This window comes from Haplochromis burtoni, unplaced genomic scaffold (genome assembly GCF_018398535.1).
Source record: "Haplochromis burtoni strain Fernald_Lab_line unplaced genomic scaffold, NCSU_Asbu1 Contig_162, whole genome shotgun sequence".
NCBI classification, from domain to species: domain Eukaryota; kingdom Metazoa; phylum Chordata; class Actinopteri; order Cichliformes; family Cichlidae; genus Haplochromis; species Haplochromis burtoni.
The window spans coordinates 286,851-292,882 of NW_024582523.1; positions in this window are offsets into that span (position 1 = coordinate 286,851).

Here is a 6,032-nt window from a genome sequence, read left to right on the forward strand (position 1 = left end):
AAAAAAAAAAAAAAAAAAAAATTAATAGCTATCTAATCTAATTAGCTAATCTACTGTAAAATCTGTATCTGTAGCAAGTAAATGTACCCCCTGAGGAACAAGTGCTTCTGTTTTTCTGGTCTAGACTTGGTGTTTTTACTTCTCTCCTGGGGACACCAAATCCTGAAAAAAAGGAAAGGGGAAAAAAGAAAACCCGCCAATACAGGAGGGAGTGGTGGTAGGATACTCATCCCCTGCAGCAAAATATTTCTGCATATACTTTCACACTGATGCTCCCAGGCTGGCTTTAGCACCTGATTGTCTCAGATGTGCAACATTTAATTCAAGGGACATGAATTCAAAAACACGGAGATGAGAACACACAGAGTTTGAGAGAGAAATGTGCTGGAATGGGAACTCCCAACTTTCGCCATGCTTAGACATGCCTATGAAAATCTATGCTGTGTTAACAAGCCCACCAGATAAGTAGGTGGATGTCTTACACAAGACCTTTCTGTGATTTTTCTTTCAAGCATTCATTTTCCAGTCAGAGGTAGTCGGTGGGAGCAATTTTAGGCCACAGAAAGGTGCTGAACACTAGCTGATTTTATGTGCCTTAAAATGTGAAACTCTTCGGAATTTAGCATTTTATTATTAACAGTTACGCCACAACTAGAAGTGAATTACTGTTAATGTGTGAGGTCAGATCAGAAGCAGAAATGCCAATACATTTGATAGTGTTTATGGGAAAAAGTGGTGTCACACTGACTGCAGATTTCTTATAGATAGGCTGCTTCCAAGGAAGCACTTTCATCTAATTTGTGTGTTTCAGACTAAGCCCGAATAAACATGTCTGGATTTGGGTGGGGCTTCCTGCTGAAATCCTGGGAGAGGGCATCTCAACCCAAAGACTCAGGAGAGTGTTGTATATTCACTCTCCAGGGATCAGTGCTAGAAGAGACTATGACAAAAGGGGTGAAGGGTCAAGATGGACTGTCAAAAATTGGTACCGAGAGTCATGAGAGACAGAGACATTTGCAAATATTACACATAGTTTAAATTAAAGTTTAGTGGGAGGTTCTGGATGGCAGCTGGCTGAAGAAGCAGATAGCTTTAAATTACAAATCATGGCAAGTCTAGCCTTGTGAATCCACTTGGCTCATGGCCCATTTAGAGAGTGGCCTCAATGAATGGAAAAGTTTGAGTGGTAGGTGAACAAAGGGGTGGTAATCAAAGAAGTCTCTCTCTTTTGATCACTCCCTGAACAGCTGTTTCTGCGGACCGCTCTTACTCATCCACTCTTGGCAAAGTGGAGCCAGAGAATAGGCGCATTCTTGTCAGGGAAGCTGGGGCTGCCAAGATGGGGACACTTGTACGGATGCATCTGTGCAGCTTCTGGTTTCGGTGCCAGCTGAATCGATGGAGTGGACAGACCATGTGAGGAACACAAAAAGATGTAATACAGCTAAAAAAATTTAAATTAAAAATAAACAAACAAACAAAAAAGGTTAGCAAAGAGGAAGTGGCCAGAGGATGGACAGGATATTGATGTGGACACCTTTTTTTCCCTGTGTATGAAAAGAACACACAAACAGTGCGTTGTTAGGCTGTCTATTGTTCAGCTCAATGGAGTTGGCTCTGCTCTCGCACACCACTCAATTAGTGCAGTGCAGTGTTTCAAATACTGACTGACATGGAATGCTATACAGGTCATAGGCCTGTTGTCTCTATCCAAGAGGCTGTTTGTTTATCTGCCTGCTTTCAAACTGTTAAATAGTGGATACTTGTTGAAGTAGTGTGTCATCACAGTGGGAGGTCTGATTACAGTGGAGTCATACTCGACAGCTTGGTATGATTAAAATGAAAATAACCAGTGATGTTTTTTTTAATATGCATATAAGCACCACTTTCTATTACTACTGGCTATTTTATCTATTTAGCTATCCACTGATTTGACCAGTTTATTTTTAGAAACATATTTAAACTGTTTATCAGTCACCTTTAGCCTTTTCAACATTTTAACTACTTCACAGGGTTTTTTTTTTATTACTTATGGTACTTCAGTTATTGTCTTTAGGCACATATTTGAACTCTGAGTTACTGGCTTGAGTCTTTTATACAGTCATTTGCTCAAATTAGTAACAGTGGTTAGTAAGGTTTTATGGGAAGCCAAAATAATTCATGCACTTGCATATGTAGGTGCATCTGACAGACACAGATAATAATTATTTCTAACAGAAAGTATCACTGTATTTCTAGTCACCAAAACAGTCTTATAGACTGCAAGAGACCTTTAGGATACAGCAGCTGCTCAAGCACCCCAAAATTTCATCACAACACTCCTAAAAATAACTTTATTACTAGTAATAATAATAACATATTTAGTATTATTTTCTGACATTGCTTTCTAAATGTTATATATTCCTAACTTGTCTACTGACGACAGTAGAGAATATAATGAAAACAGGTTTTGTAACCTGTGTTGATGTCATGATGTTGCACTGCACTGACGCAGAGGCGCTGTTGCTGTGGCTTGTGATCAATAGCCTAATAAGACTTCCGTTGCCTCAGCAGAAGGAGAATGCAGAGGGAATTTAATGACGCAAATCAGTGATGCAGATTTAAAACACACTTTAACTGAAAAACAAAAGTTCAAACTGTTCTGATAATGTGGGGATATTGCTATGACTTATAAAGTGTCTGCTTATTTATATTTGATCAAAAAATAGCACCAAAAACATTCGCTTAGCTAATTTTAACCTTCTGATCCACTAGTCTGCTGGTATATCTGCCAGCAAAGGAGCTGATATATATGCAGCAGCCTGTATTTAGTTTGAATATTGCTATATATTATTGCTATATGAATCAGTTTGCCTTTCATTCTCTGTAAGATTTAACTTTTGGGTGATGGTGCAAAGACTGAGAGAGGAGGACAGAGTAACATGTAAGAGTGGACATGTAGTCAAATTCACCCAAAATCATAAAGCTGTAGCTTCTGTTTTACCCACACTCATTGATGTTGATTTCACATAACTAAGTAGTGTGCTGTACTCTTATCATAATTACTATAAGATTATATTTTTGATATTTTATAACAAATACAATTCTAGATGGTTGGAGAGAGGACAGATAGGATAAAAACAGGAAGAAGAAGGAAGCAAATTGTGAAGCTAGCTGGAAAAACAATTGTTATTTCTCACAAAGTAGTTTTTCTCGTGTTTCATGGATATTTTTGCATGCTTTCCAGCAGCACACACTCAAAATAGATTCTAAAAAGAGCATTGATATTGATATGAATCACCGCATTTTACAGGATTTATACCACTCTGAACATGGCTGACACTACATTGATGTGATGACTGCAAATCTGCTGGGGTACATCATGGTCTGTGCTGAGTCTGCATAATAAAGGGAGGGTTTGCATGAATTTTAAAAAAACTTTAATATAAAACTTTATTATTAGTTTGTTTTGTGTACAGGTCTGTGGAGTGACAGGGTGATTTTCCAGTGTCGGTACTGAAATTGTGTACAGACACTGTCCTGACACTGTACATTTGATTGTTGGGTTTTTCTCTGTATGTATTATTGTAGGGTCTACCTTACAAAATAAAGCGCCTTGAGGCGACTGTTGTTGTGTTTTGGTGCTATATAAATAAAATTGAATTGAATTGAATTGAAAAATGCTACGTTAAGTGATTGATGATTTGCTGGACTGCATCTATGCGGTTAAGAGACTAAAATAATGTTTCTCTTACTTACCTGCTTTGCCACAAATATTTATTTTACTTTAATGTCTGAGCCTTTGCCTGGGGTTTGATAACTAACTTAGCTCCACCCTAAAAGGGGTGGATTATATTGAAATCTCTGATTATTCAAACTGAATTATTCTTAGACGCTACAACAGGTCATCCAACTAATTCGGCCGATTTTTGTCCAGTTTAGTGAAGGTTGGCAGACAACTTATTCTACCCCCAACTATCATTCAAAACAGTCCTGCCCCTCTGTTGCACTTAAACCAGGGATGTCAAACATAAGTCCATGGTAACAAGAATCGGCCTGGCAAAGACTCTAAACCGACCCAGTGGACAACTTCAGAAAATATGATGGATGGCATTCAGTTTTGGATTGTGTGCTGTGTTTTTTCCTGCTGATATGAAATGGGGGAATTTAGCTTCAGAAAATAAAGCTATTTTGGTACTAGGCTATAAACATGTCTATTCCTGCTCTAAAGTTTGGCCTTTTAACGTGGTACTCTGTGGGGACAGAGTCAGTCTCAGAGGTCCACTCAGTAAACCATTTGGCATTTTAATGCTGGCTTCATTTTTCAGCCCCAGAGGTTATCACTTGGATTTTAAGAGCTCAGAACTTTTTTACTGAAAAACAAAAAAACAAAAACAAAAACAAAAAAACATTAGTACTTATTTTTGGCCCATTATCTTTTGCTCAAAATTATCCATTAGCACAGTTTGATTATATATCAGCACAATAACAGTGACAAGTAAAATAACAACAAAAAACATAAATTAACAATATGTAACAATGCACAATAAGAGATGATGCTAGAAGAACAAAGACAGATGTTCAAAGGAAGTGAGTTTCCTCCTTAGCGTGACGGCAGAGAGACAAGTGTCATTAGTGCTCCATTAAAACAAGCAGATGGCCAATAGCTGTGGATCAATTCTGACTTTTAGCCCACAGGAAGAACCCAGTGTGGGCGGAAGACATCCTGCAGAGGAGCATTTAACTTTAGTAGGTGTTTTGGATATGTTGACGTGTGTGTGTGTATTTAGAGAAACGGAGTATGCCCTTTAACTTCTGGCCACATATGTCTTCCATTAGCTCAACGGGCAGCTGTGGACCCCTGGGAACACATACCTGGGCTCTTTCCTCTGGTCCACTTCAGTAGACAGCACACACGTGTACACAAATCTTTGCACATAGCACGCTGCTGTGGTGTGAGGAAGCCTGAGAACAGCTTCAGTTCCGTGTAACCAAGCCAACTTACAACACCACTGGGAAGCTGGAGCGCTCATTTGTTCCAAAAAAGGTCCCAGATCAAGTCAAGTATTTTAAGCTCAGGGATGGGAGCCCTGAAACTGGCAGACAGTTTCAGGGGAAGCCAATGATTGTAGTAGCTTTCCGATGACCTTGAGTTTCCCTTTGAGCATTTATACTAAGTCTTGCCTGGGTAATGCATATTGCAGACTATGTATAGTTACCTAGAAGAACTTAGGGAAAACGCTGGCAACCGTTTAATCACAAAAAGAAGTTGAAGTTTAAAGATTCAGGTGATTTTCTCTGCCTGTGTGCACAGGCCTACATCATGTAGATGTCAGAAAGTCCTTGACTTTCCTTTTTATCTCTAATCAGAACTAAAAGAAGATACGCGAATGAGATAGCATTTAATAGACTTCCACGTCTCCCACTCATGAGAGTGCTCTGACTCCCTGAGGGAGCTGGCCATTCAGTCAGATCAGCACAAACCGGGCACTTCATTATCTCCGGGAGCTCTGCGCTGCTGCCTTGAAGTTTTCAAAGGCAGATAAAATTGCGCTGATTGTTGTGGGGGCGTAGGAAGCAATAAGCTTGTTTCTCTGGCGACACAGACTCGGCGTAATTAAGGTCTAAACATCCTCCTCGATGTAGGTGTGTGTACGTAGGACCACGTGCACATTACTGATGGGGGGTCCCTTTGTTTAATTTATGTGTGTAGGCTGTAAATATGACACTCAGAGTTGCTGTAAGAGTTGGTAGTAAGCGCATGCATAAATGTGCCATTTCTGCGTGAAAAGTGCCGTTCTGTTATTCTTTCTGAAATGTCAAAGAAGGAAGGAATGTAAAACATTTGTCCCGAGGGCTTCCTAATTTTGAGGGACACTCATTTCACTCTGGAGTGCGAAGGTGGTGTTTTGAAAATCAAAAACCAGAGAAGAGGTGGGACAAGACACACAAGGAATGCTTATACTTGGAATTAAACTTTGATAAGTGCAGTACAGCAATCTTTATCTTATCTAGGTGCTGAGAAAAAAAAAGGTCAACTACCTCTGATCCCC